Here is an 18,010-nt window from a genome sequence, read left to right as displayed (position 1 = left end):
GGTTTTTTTAATTGCAATTCCTCCGTTGACATAAAATATAGAAAACTACCTTCATAAATCATGTAGTGACAGCTACTGTGGTTCTCCAGTGCTAAACACAAGTGGACTCTTTTTTTTAAGCTGATGCTTCTTAAGTTGTCTGCGTCAGCGCTGCCCTTCAACAAACATCTGCAGTTCATCTTATCGTTTGAAGAAATATATGAGTTTCTCCGTTGTTTTTTTTTTCTCTCGTTTGCAGCTTCTGCTTCTTGATTTGTTTGAACACCATCTGCTACATATAAAAATAAGAGTATTTGTGAAATGTGCATGCAGTGAGAAAATTTAAATTGTATTAACCTTTTTTTTTCTTAACCCAAGATAACTTGATTTTTTTCATCATCTTATGGATATATTATGTATTGAAAACTGGCATGTTCAGTGTATTACTCAGATAGTTTCTAAAAGGTCGCCTATCTTAGTAATAACTCAATTGTAAAAACAATGCCATTAAGTTTTTAAAAGAAGTACTTTAATGTATTTCATTTGAGTTAGGTATTCAAAAAATACTTCTTATATGAAAGATTTACTACATCTTACTTGCATCAAAGTGAGTGATGAGAATTAATGCTTTGGTGTTGAAATTAATCACAGAAGACAAATAACTTTATAAAATATTACTGTGTGTTGCAAGAAGGCCACATTAAACTGAATGTATGTCATGGCATAAAATTACCACAGGGTGGTGGAAGCAGTGTAGTTCCAATTGACACTAGGACAGGCTTACAGAGAACAAGAGGAAAAACAGAATGGGAGTCCCTTTGTTTTCCAGTTAGCCTAAACAGAGGTGTCAAAAATTAGGTTTAGCTCATGGAAAATCCAGATGGTTAAGCATTTGACCCATATCTAATCCCTCTGGCAAGCATGCACCACCACCATCATAGCCAACATAACATAGCACATGCGGGTAAAATTGCTTAAGTTCCAAGAAGTACCACACAGTTTGTAGAAAATTAAGTTTGAAATCATGTTTTAGGGATAGAAAATGCAATCCTGTTAGTATTTTCTTATTCTTTAACCCAGAAGAGCAATAAATATTTAAAAGGAAGTGCGAGGGACAGTGGCTCGCTGCAGTTCTTGGTATCTTATCATGGTGACAGTATCACAAAAGGAATCCGGCAGCTGTTTTGTCCTAAAAAAATGTATGAAGTCAAATCTATTTGATTAGGCTAAAAATGTTTAATAAATATTTTAACAGTATCAGAAATACAAACTGAGCCCCTCTTGCAAGTCATATATATTACTTAGTGCATTGATATCAATAAACTATTTATTGCTATGAGTAAAATACTAAGGTGGTGGGTTGAGTGAAACATTTAGGGACCACATGCTCATCTGGTGTAAATCATTGTAGCTCCATTGATCCATGGATTTATACCAGCTGAGGATCTGACTTCTTGATACTTGGTAAATCATTCACTTATATTGGGGAGGAAACAAAGGGAAACTTTGATAACACCTATAATATAATATTGTGTGCATGTGTTCCTCCTGCTTATACTGGATTTATGTTGACACCAATGCAGTTATTTACACTGGCGTAAATCAAGAGTAAGAGGAGAATAGGGCTCAAGACAGCTAGTACTTTGTCAGGACTGAATTACATATTCAGAAATATCTCCGGTTTATGTGGTATAGTATTATGTTTTAACCAATTAATAAAGGAAGCAAAATGACAATATAGCAGTGTGAATGATATAATATAACCCTTCCTTCAAATATCAAACTTTTTTCTCTGCCTCAATTCACTTTCCACAATAGAGTGAGTGAACAATCCATAGAGAATAAAACTAGTGATCCCTTTGAGCAAGGATACAAATTTAGCTAGATATGTCAACCACACAGATTTATGGGACAAGGAGTTTTTCACCCAGAAGAAAAAAGCTTTCTGTCAGTCATCTATAGAAAACTGAAAATAAAGCTCTTAGTTATTTTCATGTATTAAGAATTACAGGAAAGTTGGGTTAGGGTTTGTTTTTTTAAAGCCTTCTCAGGGCCATGGAATAGTTTCTTCATGGATGTATAAGAAACACTTGTGTTGTACTGCTATTAGTGGTATGATTTGTTAGTGTACGTTTATGTATGGACTGTTTGCATCTGGTAAGGTCTATAACTGTAGCTCCTTGACAGTGCCAGATGTTGTGAAGATAAAATACCTCCTGGGTGAGGAACTGGCTGGATTCAGGATCTGTGATAGGTGTTCTTAATACAGTTTAAAAAGGCATCTGTCTTAAAATAATTTCAACATCTTACTTTTCTATTTACTGTTTTGTCAGATCATTTTGTTTCCATGGAAATATGTTAGTGTCCCTGTTAAAGTGATTTTTAAACTGCAACTTAAGTTTTCCCAACTTTTTTTTCTGATGCTGTTTCTTTAATGAAAAGGAGAAAAGAAAGGAAACTTGGTAAGGGACTTATATCAGTTTAATCAGATGGACCAAAATGAGCAAAGATACATTCAACAGATATTTTTAATCCAAGTTAGCATTGAAACAGAATGCAAGATATGAATATGAATATATTCAAGATTCATTCAAAATATTATTGCATAAAAAGATGAGCAAGACTGATAGATGGCAGAAGGATAGCAGCACTGTTTCACTATCATACCCCATAACTCATTACATTGTTGACCTCTTAAAATAGTAATGATACTTGACCCTTATTAGTATTTCTGGGCAATATATGAGCTTGAATTTCCTTGGGTGAAAACTAATGCTTTAGACCACCCTTTAGACCCCCATTCTATCTAGTTATAGTACATATTAATGTTATTCTTGGGTCATTTAACTTACTCTCAGTGAAGAGTGGAGAATGGTGCTAAGCTGTAAATCAACTCTCTTCTGGAATGGATTTGTGCCATAACAGATCATCTTGAGAATTCCAGTCTTGTTTGACCATGGTAAAGAGATTATGGTATGTACAATTCTGCTAAACTTAGCTTGTTTCATTTTTATACTTCTCCGCTTGTCTGTCTAGCTATGAATGGTTAAGACCTGTTATGGTGGACAATGCACTGAAGAGGGAATATTGCTATAATAAAACACATAGGGCTAAAACTTTTTCCGTATGTGGTTAAATTCTACATTACTTCTAAATATGAACTACAACAGCAAGGAAGATATTAAACAAGCACATAGATACCGAGTATCTATTTTTTTTAATTGCCAAAAGAGAATCAAAACATCATTGAAAAGATCAGCTAACAAATTTGTTTTTGTTTGAAAGGTTACTCTATGTTGTGAATATTCACATCAATAGGATCAGTTTTAAATTACCAATGACTTAGCCCATTAAACTAAAGTCAATACTGCATACCCAAGATATGTTAATAAAAAAAGCTAATGTAGTATTCTTTTAAAAATCATCCTAGTAACTGTAAAATCATAGATAGTTTTTTCACATATTTCTGGCAAATAAAAAATATTTACCTTCAACTTCCTAGAAAAGATTTACAGGTATGTCCCTAGTCTGTTTTGCAGATGTGCCTTCATGAATTTAACAGTAATATATACTGTCATCATAGCTGTCTTCAAATCTTTGAAATCACATTTGCTTTTTTACAGTACATATTTTATTGGATGTCTAGTAGATATGCATGTATATTTGGCATTTGTGTGTGGGCATATGTGTTTAATACATATATTTAGCTCTTAGATACTATGATGATGAGTGATCAAGAAATGCCTAAAATAGATAGATATATTTTGTGCATGCACATACAGTTTGTAAGTGTATATCTCCTCAAATAGACAGATGCAGAGAGAAAAATGGAGAGACATCTGCAAATTAACAAATCATCTATCTTTACGGTCATTCACAAATTAGTTTAGTATCACAATCTGCTGAAGAAACCTAAATATTCTTAACATTTTATTGGCTTTGTATAATGTTTGTTGATTATTTGAAATTAATAAATTTTCCTTTGTGTTATGAGGATGAAATACTTCTGAGTTGAGATTTACTAAAATATATTTTGAAATGTACACATATTGCTAACTTTACGGCTTTAAATTGGTAGTTTTATTGAGCAAAAAACTGTATTTACTCTTTTAAAGGTTATTAATTCTTCTACTGGTCTTGAATTGTCGTTAGAGTTTCTTTTTCTTTGTTTGTTAATGACTTTTTCCCAACAAAAACCAAAAGTTTAAAAATATAATATACTTTTGAACTAAATCCAAATAAGGTTTTTAATGAAATTCAGATTATTGAACCTGCACCAACATTAAACTGTAACTTTGCCTATTTTTGTAAAAGTCCTACAATTTGCTCTAAGAAAATTAACTTACTGCAAATAATCAGTACATTTTCTTTTCGCTCTTCAGCAGTCTAAAATGACATTTGAACACTGTGTCAAAAAGCAATGGAAAAAAATAGATTGTGCAAAGCGTGAAGTCTTACCTTTGTATTTGTAATGCTTTAAACAAAACTGAAAGCTTAATTTGGAATTAGCAACATTAACTCTAGACTATTTGATATCATTTTTGTTTTAACATAAATCAGCACTACATTCTTCTTGATGTACCTTTTAAACAATTTCAAAGGAAGTTTCAAGAACTTTAGACTGTAATCCTTATGTGGTATCTGAATGCCATCCACTATATGTATAACAATAAATTCATATAATTAAAATATTTCATATATAAGGTTTGTTAGATCTTTATTAATACATTCCACAGTGTGAAACTCCAGTAGATTGCATGTGAGACTACAGGCCAAATTCCCTCCTGGCATAACTCCACCAAAGTCAATAGTTACATCAGAAGAGAATTTGGTCATTCATCTTTGTGCCCATGTTGTTTTAACTGCACAGTAACATTATGTATGGTGTTCATTGGTTTGTTATATAGAGTCAATTTCAAGATTGCAGTTAATCTTGTAGTAAAATATATCTTGTTTCTCCTCTTTTCCTGCATCCATACTCTCCTGACTGGGCCTGGTTCACATCAAGCTAAATTCCCATGTGACCCAATGTACAATCACTCTTAGAAGAGCATATCCAATACACCCTTTAGTCTCAGATTAAGTAATTAAAGCACTGAAAATGAATTTCAGATCCAAAATCATGCAGTTTGTCCTTTTTGGATGTTTAAAACCCTAAGCATATGTCATTATGGGATCATTCTAACTATAGGAAGAACTACCACTATAATCATAATTAGAACATATTAACCATTTTAAGTGCTTATATACCGCAATGATAGTATAAGAACCTGGAGAGAATAGAATTTGAAATCTCAGTACTGTGAGGACTGTTGTTGCTGTTTTTTCAGGTTCACCAGCTCCACCTCTGAGCAAAGGGGAATTTCTGGGCTTGGGAAACAGATCCTACATGCATTTTACATACATGCAAAGATATACAGATTGGGGGAGGAGAGGATGTCTTTTTACATCCTCAGTGAGATGTTTGCTCTTATCCAAATACACTTTGTGTAAAAACTTGTTCACATGTTTTAGAATGTTATGCTGATGATGATCAATTTTCTTTATAACTCTATAAAGATTGAAAGCTATACATCAGGATACTAGAGCATATTTTTTCTTTCTGTGGTCAGATGTTGAATATTGGATAGTATTCAATTAGAAGCTTAATATTGGAATAGTTTGAACTTTTTACTGAATTATTCAGATATATTCATCTTAGATGTACTGTACCACATGCAGTCCTTTGGTCCATAATGCATATAAGTAATATGTTGTTATGCATTCAGCGTATAACATGGGTAAAACAAAGATGAAATTATTTTAAATCTGATGTGGGACTTTTATGTCCCATCATATTTTGGCAAATGTCCACTTTTAGAACTAGGATAAATAAACATATAGGTATTTACTTTGCAAGTTAAAAGTAAAATTTTTGAAAACAGGCATCTAGGTTGTACATGAAAAATAGGCACAGACAGATATTTATGCCTAGAAAACAAGCTGCTTTTTACACAGCTTCGTATTTAGTGAAATTCACTTTGTCGGAATTTAGGCTGAGCAATAATAGAACTAGAAGATAGAAAAAAATGTTTAGATGGAATCATTTGAGTAATTGGGCTTTATGCAGGTGAAGTGCAAAGGTCAGTGAATGGCGGTGTACTGCAATCCTGCTACACCCACAGCCCACTTGTATAGTGTATTATGGTCATTGGCTCCACGTAAACAATGATCTCATAATCCCCTCACCCACATACATGTAGACCCCCTCCACCATGCCCAAGGGGCAAAGCGTAGCCAAACACAGAGCCTAATTAGTTTGGAGTGCCTTGAGCTGGCCCTCTACACCAGGATGAATTTCATCCATTGGGCACAATTACCTTTTTTTCACCTATGTTTGAAGGTTTGTGAGGCAGGCACCTATTCTTCAAAATCTGACCCTTCAAAGAATGTTTACTTTTCTTTTATCGCTGTTGATCTGAAACATCAGATCAGATGAGAGTTTGAAACAGTAACACGAAAAATGAAGTAATATGCAATCAGAACGGTGTAGGTATTATATCTTAAGATGAATAGAAAGAGAAAGAGAGAGAGAGAGAGAGCATATATGCATATATATAGAATGCTCTAAGGAAATCTGTTTAAATAGACTAATAAAAAGAAACACACTTTAAATAAACCTTACATTTTTCCTACATCGTATAAAAGTTAATAGTGCCAACATCATCATTAAAGCTAGTATGAATATATTTAATATACAGAAGTCTATACAGTTTCCAATCTGGAAGTTATATCTTGCACCACGAGATGTATAAATATATTTTTATCAATAAATCACAAGTATTCATTGAAAATATGTTTAAACAGTCCTAGCAAAATTTATGAATGCATCACTTCAAGTGTAGTAAAATAAAACATTTACCTTTGTGTCTCTTCATGAAATTGACAAAATAATGGGAAGCACTTTTTTCAGAGTTTCATGAGAATTTTTAGTTTAGCAGTATCGAGTTGCGAAATGTGCTATAGAAGCTATTCGCTACCATTAACAAAATGGCTTTTTGAAACTATATAGAGCTTCTGTATAATTATAAAACTAGACGATATAGTGCATTTTTAGACAGAATCATTTGACTACATGTCTGAACACGAAAGCATGCCATTTGCATTGGGATTTGTGGTTATTTTAAGATAAAACACAGCATCTTTTACAAAGATGATTTAATTTGCTACCTGCATAATACATTAATTTTATCCATCATTTTTAATAATATGGGGCACAAACCTAGAAATATAGTAAGAATAAAGTAAATGACATGTATATGGAGCTGTACATCAAAGTTTGGAATATCTATACTTAATGGAAACAGATATACCATGCTATAGAATGAATTATTACTGTATAACTTACCATTCATAGAAATATCAGGCATAGAAGTTAAAACGATGGAAATGTTACAGTAAGAAAGTGTGGGGTCAATGAAGTTAAAGAAGCAAAGGTATGAAGAGATATTAAAAGCATTATGGGAGCTGCTGAAGTCCTTCCTGGTTATGTCACCTCAGGGGAAAGAGGGTTTCATCTGCCCAAACTGAAACTTCGAATCCTGACATCCTTGAATTTATGGAAATTTTTGATCCAGATCCAAACATTGTGATTTGCTTTTGTCTCTATCAAAATGGGTTTTTCAAGGCAACTGAACTATAATTCCCATGAGGCACCATGGCAGCATTCCCAAATAAAAATATTTCAGTTTTGGTGTGTTTGTTTTTGGATAACTAAATCAAAATGTCAGCTTCATACCCCCCACCCAAGATCCTAACACCCTCAAACTGTTCTGAACTTTTTGGCTCAGGGCAATCCCTATTTCTTTTTGTAATAGATGGGAAATCTGTTGAGCAGAGGGAGGTCTGATGTAGATTGCGCCCACATAAAAAGTTTTTATACTCTGACCCCACATTCAACCACTCACAATGGGTTCCTTTCAGATGTGTCCCAAAATCTTTCTGTTAGTCCTCATAGCTCTCCAAAGGAGGAGCTTGTCCCAATAATGCTTAATGGGGGGTACAACCGCATGGTACAGTAGCTTTTGGCTCTTCTGGCATCTGAGAAGGACTAATTGCAAGAGAATAAGGACAGCTCACTGAAGAAGCCGGATCATGCCCTCAGTCAAGTGCTGGAGAACCTCTTGAAGTGTCATGATGTAGGCAGAGCACCTTTGTTTTATATAGGTTGATTGAGTTCAGTCACCACAGTGCTGAGCATGGTTTAAGAACCTAGATGCCGGGTAGATCTAGCTGCCTAGCTCTGCTATCTAGATATTTAAAATGTATTCGGATGTGCAAGTAGGGATAACTTTTCTGTGGAACTCTCACAACAGCTGGCATGAGGGAAATACTTTGTTTTCCTCTATCGTATATGATCACAAGACAGCTTAATGCATTCATACCACGAGGGCTTGTATTCAGCATTCCCAGCTTAAAAAGGAGCTGCAATTCTGTGTCAATAATAATATTTCGCATTTTAGAGACAGTAACTCTTCTTCACAACATACCTGTGCATCAGGTATTATCCCCACGCTATAAGAATGAAGAAACTGAGGCAGGGAAGTGAAATAACTGGGCCTAGGCCACAGAGGGAATCCGTGCAAGGCTCACTAGGGGAGCCCAATATCCTGCAACCTATGCCTGTGCACAGAATAGTAGATCATGCCTCTCTGTTCGGTGCTATTATGTAGCAACCTTGTTTACTATCATATATTTGCCTTGTTTATCTCAGACTCATTAGGTCAACTGTTTAAGAACAATCTCATCTCTGGATTTAAAAACAGTTCTTATGTCCCGATAGCATAAAGTTAGCCAGGTTTTTGTTCAGCAAACATTATAGACATAAGCGCCGACCCTCTGGGTGTTCTGGGGCCGGAGCACCCATGGAAAAAATAGCGCGTGCTCAGCACCCACCGGCAGCCCTGCGGATCAGCTCTGCCTCCAGCCCTCCTGCCGGCTGGTGTGCCCTGCCAATCAGCTCCTCCCTCTCCCTCTCAGTGCCTCCCACCTGCCACAATCAACTGTTCAGCAATGTTCCGGAGGCACTGGGGAGAGGAGTGGAGGCAGAAAGAGGTGGGGGGAGAGGTGTAACGGGGTGGAGTGGGGACAGGGCCTGGAGTGGGAGCAGGGGTTGAGTCCCCCGGGGAACTGGGGAAGTCGGCGCCTCTGATTGTAGGGGAGTTTTCATGGCACTAAACAGAGAATAAGTTACTTGAGTTTAAGTCTGGCAATATGCCTTTCTCTACAGACCACCATGACACTAGGCTTTGAGCTACTAACGTTTATTTCTGTCAAATATTTTTCTTCACCTCCAGAGTGTGATTCTGTAAACAGTGACAACTATGTTCTTCGTAACTTTAAGTATAAGAAATTATTTCTGAGAGTGACTAGGTGTCTAGAGTAGATTGTATGAGAAAGGCAGTTCATCTGGCAGCACAATGCCACCAATTAGACTAGGAAACTGCCTCAGTTTCATACGGTTTTCCATATCACTCTGTATACAGTTCATTGAAAAGGAGTGTCTTCATGCATTGAATGTTTTCCATGTGGCTTTGTTATCCAACTGATTTCTTACTCTAATACTGTATTTTCCCAATGGAATAAAATAAAAATATATGGTACCACAATAATTGATATAGGCAGGGATTTTGCTGCATTGTCATGTATTATGACTATATTTTCTCTGTGCATGCAACTTATTCTAATATTAGAGTTTAAAAAAGAAGGAAAGAAAGAGATAGGGAGAAGACAATTGTCTATTTTAACCATTTTCCTACTTCCTTTTCCTCCATAGATTCAAAGCCTAGAAACCAAGATGGAAACCCACCAAGCTCACCTGAATGGCAGTATGGATAACAGCTAGACCCCCAGAAATGGATATTCCACTAACTTCAAAGGAGTATTGAGAATCTGTACCAGGTATGTTCAGCACCACATAAGGGACACACCAGCTCAGTGCACCTGGTAAATTCCTCATCACTGAAATTGTCAAAGGGCTGGGTCAACCAGAAAGACTGATAACTTCATGTGGGACTTTTTGTAAAATTTGAACAGAACTTATGTGGGAGCAGTTATAATTTACCAAATGGATTTTTGGAGGGACTGACAGTACTGGTTTATACTAGAAAGAAGTCTTAGCCACAAAATTCAGACATGGATCTGGATCCAAGTGTCTCCCAAGTTCAGGAGCATTTAGGATGTAGGATTTGGTGTGGGTCCATCTCTGGTTAAAGCTAGGCATGATTCTGGCTTCTCTATACAACCAATCCTCTCTCTTGACTTTCAACATCTTTAACATTCCTATACTGTAGTTCTCCTGAAGTGTGTGTGACAAATTGTTTGGAGGTTTAGTAATGACAAATGTCCACTAGAAATAAGCTAAGGCCATCAAACTCATTTTCACTTTTGCTCTAGATTTAAACTCAGATCTTCAAAACTGAGAAACCAGGTCATAAGCACAGTGCATAACCTACCCTTCCGCTAAGAGTGGAGAAGAATGCAGATTTGTACAGAATACATATATATTGCATATGACTCTATTTGATACCAAGATAGCTGGCTAGAAAACTGAAATATTTTTTCATGAAAGTTATTATAACATTTTTCCCATTTTCTTTTTACAAAATATTCTGAATTCTCTTCTTATCTTAAGAAGTGAATAAATCTGAAACATGAGCTGTCAATCCTAACCAACTACTTTTGTATTTAAAGAAAGAAAGAAAAAAATTTGCAAGTACATTTACTACTCGTGAACATTGCCAGATTAACAAACATAGAGGGAAGGACATTGTCTGTTTACTCCCAAAACAGATTTAACACTAGCAATAGTATTGCAACTCTCCCTGCAGGGCATAAGGGAGTCTGAAGGAGTTAAGCCCAGGGGCGAATGGGAATTACTGTCTCCAGTCCCATTCACTCTTAGGCCTCTCTGACGATTTTGCTGGTGCCTAATATGGTTGTGGTTTTTGTAACCTGGAAACCTGTCTGCTAAGAATTGGAGGCAGAACACCATGTATACTGTGAATTTCACATGAGCCACAGAACAGTCATCATATAGTAACATGACAGACCTGGGATAGATTCAAACCAACAACCAAGAAGCAAACAGTTCCATTATCTTATTAACTATTCTTTAAGTCATCCAATCCAGTGGACAGCCTCTTTCTATATTTTTCCCCCTGTGTAATAAAGAACAGCAAGAAAACCCCAGATCCAAATACTCTTTAATTTTCAGGAGTTCAGAATCCAGATCTAGATCTGAATTTTGCAGTTCAGTCCCACCCTTTCTGTAAGAAATACTATTTGAGAGATCATAACAACACTAATTTAAAAATCGTGCTACTTGTTTTCAGTATAGTTTAGTCCAGGAAACACACATTTCCAACTGTATGACTTGAATTAATTGGTTGTATGATGAGCAAAAGCTACCCGTGTAGCTTTAGCAGCAGTTTATAGATAGTTGGGGATTGTTAGAAATTATTTGCTTTGTGTGAAAGAAATTAAGCTGAAAGACTTCATTGCAGAATTATTGTTGTTGTTTATTATGAGCTAAAGAAGATCTTGGAAATTGTTCCTCACACATTAACCTTCTTAAGAAGTTTAACTTGCAAAGTCATGTTATATATGTGACTCTTGGTGTGGATTAAGAATTTGAGTAACAATAATATTAAAATAAGGACAAATAAGTATGGCAATGGGGATTCCATGTAGGATACATGTGTGAGACCTCTAGTGTGGAACAGGCATATCATGACCATTAGAGATCTTAGAACATGAGAACATTTCTCTCACAGGTTCCAGCCTGTCTGATTGCTTTACCACCCAGAAGAATGCAATGCTCTGTTTATTCACAGAACAGCTATGTCATGGGGTAGGTCTACACTTCAAGCTTGATGTAATTCCCAGTTTGAGGAGACATACCCATGCCAGCTCTGATCAAGCTAGCTCACCAAAAATGGAGTGCAGCCATTGCAGTGCAAGTAATGCCAAGTGTCAAGTATGGTGCCTAGTGTCTCCGACAAGTACATATTCAGGGTAGCTAGCACCACCTGCAGCCAGGGCAGTTACATTCTGTTTTTAGTGAGCTGACTCAGTCAGAGCTAGTGCAGATATGTCTCCTAAAGTTGGGAATTTCATCCCCACCTTGAAGTGTAGACATACCCACAGGCAGCAGCCTGGAAGGTTTCCCCACAAATCCCTGCCAAAGATTTTAACCCTGATTTGGAAGCACTCCCTCTTAGGTTGATTGGTTCAGTGAGTGTATATCCCTGTTCAGACCATGGCCTCTCTTCTTTGCAGCCTCAGCAGCTTGTTGTGTAGTTCCAGCTGTGATGTAGACACTGGATGCTGAATTTAGACCATGAAGTCATTTCCTATAAGCCATCAAGCAGACATCAGATGGCAACAAGAGCTGGTCAGAAAATGGGGATGGGGAAATGAGAACCTTTGTTTTAGAGCTGATCAAAGCCCAAAAGAAAAAAAACATTCATGAAAATTGTGTTGGCCATTTTTCCTGATTTTTCATCAAAATTTGGCCTATCTGAGCAATGAACTTCATTACCTGCAAATGAATGCTGAGTCTGGCAAGAGGGACCCCATGCCCAGAAGTGAAGATGACAGGGACACAGGACCTTTTTTCTCGGGAAGGAGGAAGATGTTTTCTATACATTAATTCAACCCTCCCCATACCAGTGTATATTAGGTCCAGTTGTCTGTGGGGGAGGCCGCTAACAATGGAGCGGAGTGACTCATTCACAATGAATAAATGGTCTGACTAATTTAACTTGTTTTTCTGCTCATGCTTATTCCATGAACAAATTACCATTTCCTCAGCTTTATTCATTATTTTGATTTATCCTGCAGATTTGGTGTTGGTTTTTTTTTTAAACTCTCTTCAACTTTCGTTTACTCTATGGCTTGATTGTGAACTGCTTGCTGAGAGTTCGAAAAGGGAGCTGGGTTCTAGCTCAGGTTATGACCGATCAGATTACTCAGGGATACTAGCGCGACCAAAAGGAAAACAAGTGCTGAGTGAATATTAGTATGTGTATTTTTTTGCTGTATCCACAGATTTTAATGCCAAAACGGACATTAGATCATCTAGACTGATCTCCTGGAGAACATAGGCAATAGAATTTCATCCAGATACTCCTGTATTGAGCCCAATAATTTGTAGTTGCCTAAAGCATATCTAAATCAATCGATATCATATCTGCCCGACTCTGGCTAACAACAACGGATGTGGAGAGCATATGTGGGATGACATCAGCTGGTGAAGCACTAGGCTTTAGCCCTCACTAAAAATATAGTGGGGGAAAAGAGAAACCAAGGAGAATGTTTAGGGCTGTGTTAGGACAAGATCCTTAGGATCCAGACCCCCACAGTTAGAGGGGCCTAGACATCACAATGAGTCAGAGGCAGAGCATCAGGTAGTGGTGCATTGTACAGCTGGGTGATACCAGCAGCTGTCTGCTGGGGTGGTCTGGGTTGTGCTGCTTCACTTGGCAAGAAGATCAAGGGCTCAGAAATGTGGGGGAGACAAGAGTCCATCCTGGAGGGCTGGGAAGAAGATTATCTCCAGGGGTGAGAGATGAAATTGGCCTGGGAAGGTTTAGTCTGAAAGTATGTTTGGGGCAGGTGGGAGCCTTGCCTGGGAAGAAGACTCTCTCAAAGAAGGACAAAATTTGCAGTGAAGGGAAACTTTGGTGTCTTCTTCAAGCCCAATTTGGTTTTCGTCCTTCCCCAGCTTTCTTTTGGTTTCCATTTAGACTTTATTTCTTTAAAGTGCTTTCCCCAAAAGTTCTAGGTGCTTTTACAAATGATTTCAAGTACATAAAAACCAAGCATAGAAATCAATGTGCAACAAACCCAGACTAAAGTAACATCCAGCAAAACTCTAAGTAACCCACTCCCTCTGAACCTGTCACGTCACTAAAAACCCAAGAGAACAGATAAGCCCGCCCTATCCATTAATAATTCCAGGCACTTTTGAACCTAGGGAGGAGTGAATTCCAGACTCTTCATGGAAAACATCTGCTCTGGAGCTCCAGCCATTGAAATTACAGGTTCAGGACCCAGGTAAAGTGCCTGATGGATTATAACTGTGAGGGGGACCTCACAGAGGAGAGGAGCAGTGTCTCAGTTTGTCAGGTCCTATTGAAGGCTTTTTGTCAAAACTAATACCTTAAATTTCACTTGGAAACTAATTAGAAGCCATTGCAGTCTGCAGAACAGTGGTGTAATGTTCTCCCTGCATGAGACACTGCTTAATAAGCATGCAGCCACATTCTGCAACCCTTCAAACCGCCTAAAGAGTGTAGCCCCATGTAACAGTACTTTTACGGTAAGCTGATCTCCAGGCTTTGGAATCGTGGATAGTTGTTGCAAAGTCCTTACCTGTTAAAGAAGGTTGCACTGAGTTTTTCTGACTGAAATAAAGTGCTATGTTACTGGGAAATACTGTAAATTAGTGAAAGTCAAAGAGGCATTTAGAGCTGTGAATTTTTTTTTCAAAGTCATAATCAAGGTAAATTAAGGGTATTAAAAACTTAATCTCAGAGTTTAATCTTAATCTTTAATCTTAATCTCAAACTACAATCTCTGTAAAATCCTTGATTGTTTGTTCATTTTTACAAGGCTTTCATCCTATTTGTTCATATTGTGTTCTATCTTTTTCCCTTTAAGTATGCTCGTTAGTGATATTGGATAAATCCTGTCTTGTGCAACACTGATAAGAAGATGGGAGTAATGTTTTTGATACTATATAATGTTTCTATTTGTATGGACAACCTGTAACCTAAGAAATACTTTTAAGCAAAGAGAGACTCAGCAAGCTGGTGAACTTTACACGTGGAATGAACTGCATCTCAACAAATAAAAAACATTTCTCCAAAGATCTAACTGCCTATACATTCAGTTAAACGGAAGTTGAAAGAGTATCTGTAATAGCACCATCTGATGAATCCGAGTAGTATTGCATCCCTCTTCTTGTAAACGTTCATAGAATCATAGGTTTCAGAGTAGCAGCCGTGTTAGTATGTATTCGCAAAAAGAAAAGGAGTACTTGTGGCACCTTAGAGACTAACAAATTTATTAGAGCATAAGCTTTCGTGAGCTACAGCTCACTTCATCAGATGCATTTGGTGGAAAAAACAGAGGAGAGATTTATATACACACACACAGAGAACATGAAACAATGGGTTTATCATACACACTGTAAGGAGAGTGATCACTTAAGATAAGTCATCACCAGCAGCAGGGGGGGGAAAGGAGGAAAACATTTCATGGTAACAAGCAAGGTAGGCTAATTCCAGCAGTTAACAAGAATATCAGAGGAACAGTGGGGGGTGGGGTGGGAGGGAGAAATACCATGGGGAAATAGTTTTACTTTGTGTAATGACTCATCCATTCCCAGTCTCTATTCAAGACTAAGTTAATTGTATCCAGTTTGCAAATTAATTCCAATTCAGCAGTCTCTCGTTGGAGTCTGTTTTTGAAGCTTTTTTGTTGAAGTATAGCCACTCTTAGGTCTGTGATCAAGTGACCAGAGAGATTGAAGTGTTCTCCAACTGGTTTTTGAATGTTATAATTCTTGACGTCTGATTTGTGTCCATTCATTCTTTTACGTAGAGACTGTCCAGTTTGGCCAATGTACATGGCAGAGGGGCATTGCTGGCACATGATGGCATATATCACATTGGTAGATGCGCAGGTGAACGAGCCTCTGATAGTGTGGCTGATGTGATTAGGCCCTATGATGGTATCCCCTGAATAGATATGTGGACAGAGTTGGCAACGGGCTTTGTTGCAAGGATAGGTTCCTGGGTTAGTGGTTCTGTTGTGTGGTGTGTGGTTGCTGGTGAGTATTTGCTTCAGATTGGGGGGCTGTCTGTAAGCAAGGACTGGTCTGTCTCCCAAGATCTGTGAGAGTGATGGGTCGTCCTTCAGGATAGGTTGTAGATCCTTGATGATGCGTTGGAGAGGTTTTAGTTGGGGGCTGAAGGTGATGGCTAGTGGCGTTCTGTTGTTTTCTTTGTTGGGCCTGTCCTGTAGCAGGTGACTTCTGGGTACTCTTCTGGCTCTGTCAATCTGTTTCTTCACTTCAGCAGGTGGGTATTGTAGTTGTAGGAATGCATGATAGAGATCTTGTAGGTGTTTGTCTCTGTCTGAGGGGTTGGAGCAAATGCGGTTATATCGTAGCGCTTGGCTGTAGACAATGGATCGAGTGGTATGATCTGGATGAAAGCTAGAGGCATGTAGGTAGGAATAGCGGTCAGTAGGTTTCCGATATAGGGTGGTGTTTATGTGACCATCGCTTATTAGCACCGTAGTGTCCAGGAAGTGGATCTCTTGTGTGGACTGGTCCAGGCTGAGGTTGATGGTGGGATGGAAATTGTTGAAATCATGGTGGAATTCCTCAAGAGCTTCTTTTCCATGGGTCCAGATGATGAAGATGTCATCAATGTAGCGCAAGTAGAGTAGGGGCATTAGGGGACGAGAGCTGAGGAAGTGTTGTTCTAAGTCAGCCATAAAAATGTTGGCATACTGTGGGGCCATGCGGGTACCCATCGCAGTGCCGCTGATTTGAAGGTATACATTGTCACCAAATGTGAAATAGTTATGGGTCAGGACAAAGTCACAAAGTTCAGCCACCAGGTTAGCCGTGACAGTATCGGGGATACTGTTCCTGACGGCTTGTAGTCCATCTTTGTGTGGAATGTTGGTGTAGAGGGCTTCTACATCCATAGTGGCTAGGATGGTGTTTTTAGGAAGATCACCAATGGACTGTAGTTTCCTCAGGAAGTCAGTGGTGTCTCGAAGATAGCTGGGAGTGCTGGTAACAAAGGGCCTGAGGAGGGAGTCTACATAGCCAGAGAATCCTGCTGTCAGGGTGCCAATGCCTGAGATGATGGGGCGTCCAGGATTTCCAGGTTTATCATAGAATATCAGGGTTGGAAGGGACCTCAGGAGGTCATCTAGTCCAACCCCCTGCTCAAAGCAGGACCAATCCCCAACTAAATCATCCCAGCTAGGGCTTTGTCAAGCCTGACCTTAAAAACTTCTAAGGAAGCAGATTCCACCACCCTAGGTAACGCATTCAAGTGTTTCACCACCCTCCTAGTGAAAAAGTTTTTCCTAATATCCAACCTAAACCTCCCCCACTGCAACTTGAGACCATTACTCCTTGTTCTGTCATCTGCCACCACTGCGAACAGTCTAAATCCATTCTCTTTGGAACACCCTTTCAGGTAGTTGAAAGCAGCTATCAAATCCCCCCTCATTCTTCTCTTCCGCAGACTAAACAATCCCAGTTCCCTCAGCCTCTCTTCATAAGTCATGTGTTCCAGTCCCCTAATCATTTTTGTTGCCCTCCGCTGGACTCTTTCCAATTTTTCCACATCCTTCTTGTAGTGTGGAAAAACTGGACACAGTACTCCAGATGAGGCCTCACCAATGTCGAATAGAGGGGAACGATCACGTCCCTCGATCTGCTGGCAATGCCCCTACTTATACATCCCAAAATGCCATTGGCCTTCTTGGCAACAAGGGCATGCTGTTGACTCATAACCAGCTTCTCGTCCACTGTAACCCCTAGGTCCTTTTCTGCAGAACTACTGCCGAGCCATTCGGTCCCTAGTCTGTAGCGATGCATGGGATTCTTCCGTCCTAAGTGCAGGACTCTGCGCTTGTCCTTGTTGAACCTCATCAGATTCTTTTGGCCCAGTCCTCTAATTTGTCTAGGGCCCTCTGTATCCTATCCCTACCCTCCAGCATATCTACCTCTCCTCCCAGTTTAGTGTCATCTGCAAACAAGCTGAGGGTGCAATTCACACCATCCTCCAGATCATTTATGAAGATATTGTACAAAACTGGCCCGAGGACCGACCCTTTGGGCACTCCATTTGATACCGGCTGCCAGCTAGACATGGAGCCATTGATCACTACCCATTGAGCCCAACAATCTAGCCAACTTTCTATCCACCTTATAGTCCATTCATCCAGCCCATACTTC

The 18,010-nt window shown here is 38.5% G+C and overlaps 1 long non-coding RNA gene across 1 annotated transcript in view; it reads left to right on the top strand.

Moving 5' to 3' along the window:
• LOC122458058 overlaps positions 1-13,559 on the top strand; it is a 120,037-nt gene extending 106,478 nt beyond the window's left edge. The window contains exons 3-4 of the long non-coding RNA XR_006277886.1: positions 9,794-9,918; positions 12,298-13,559. This is a non-coding gene — a long non-coding RNA (uncharacterized LOC122458058). The remainder of the gene's footprint in view (positions 1-9,793; positions 9,919-12,297) is intronic.
• Positions 13,560-18,010: the final 4,451 nt, after the last annotated feature.

This window comes from Dermochelys coriacea, chromosome 11, assembly GCF_009764565.3.
Source record: "Dermochelys coriacea isolate rDerCor1 chromosome 11, rDerCor1.pri.v4, whole genome shotgun sequence".
NCBI classification, from domain to species: Eukaryota; Metazoa; Chordata; order Testudines; family Dermochelyidae; genus Dermochelys; species Dermochelys coriacea.
Note: the sequence above shows the minus strand (reverse complement) of the source record. Positions and strands in the feature narration are given on the sequence as shown.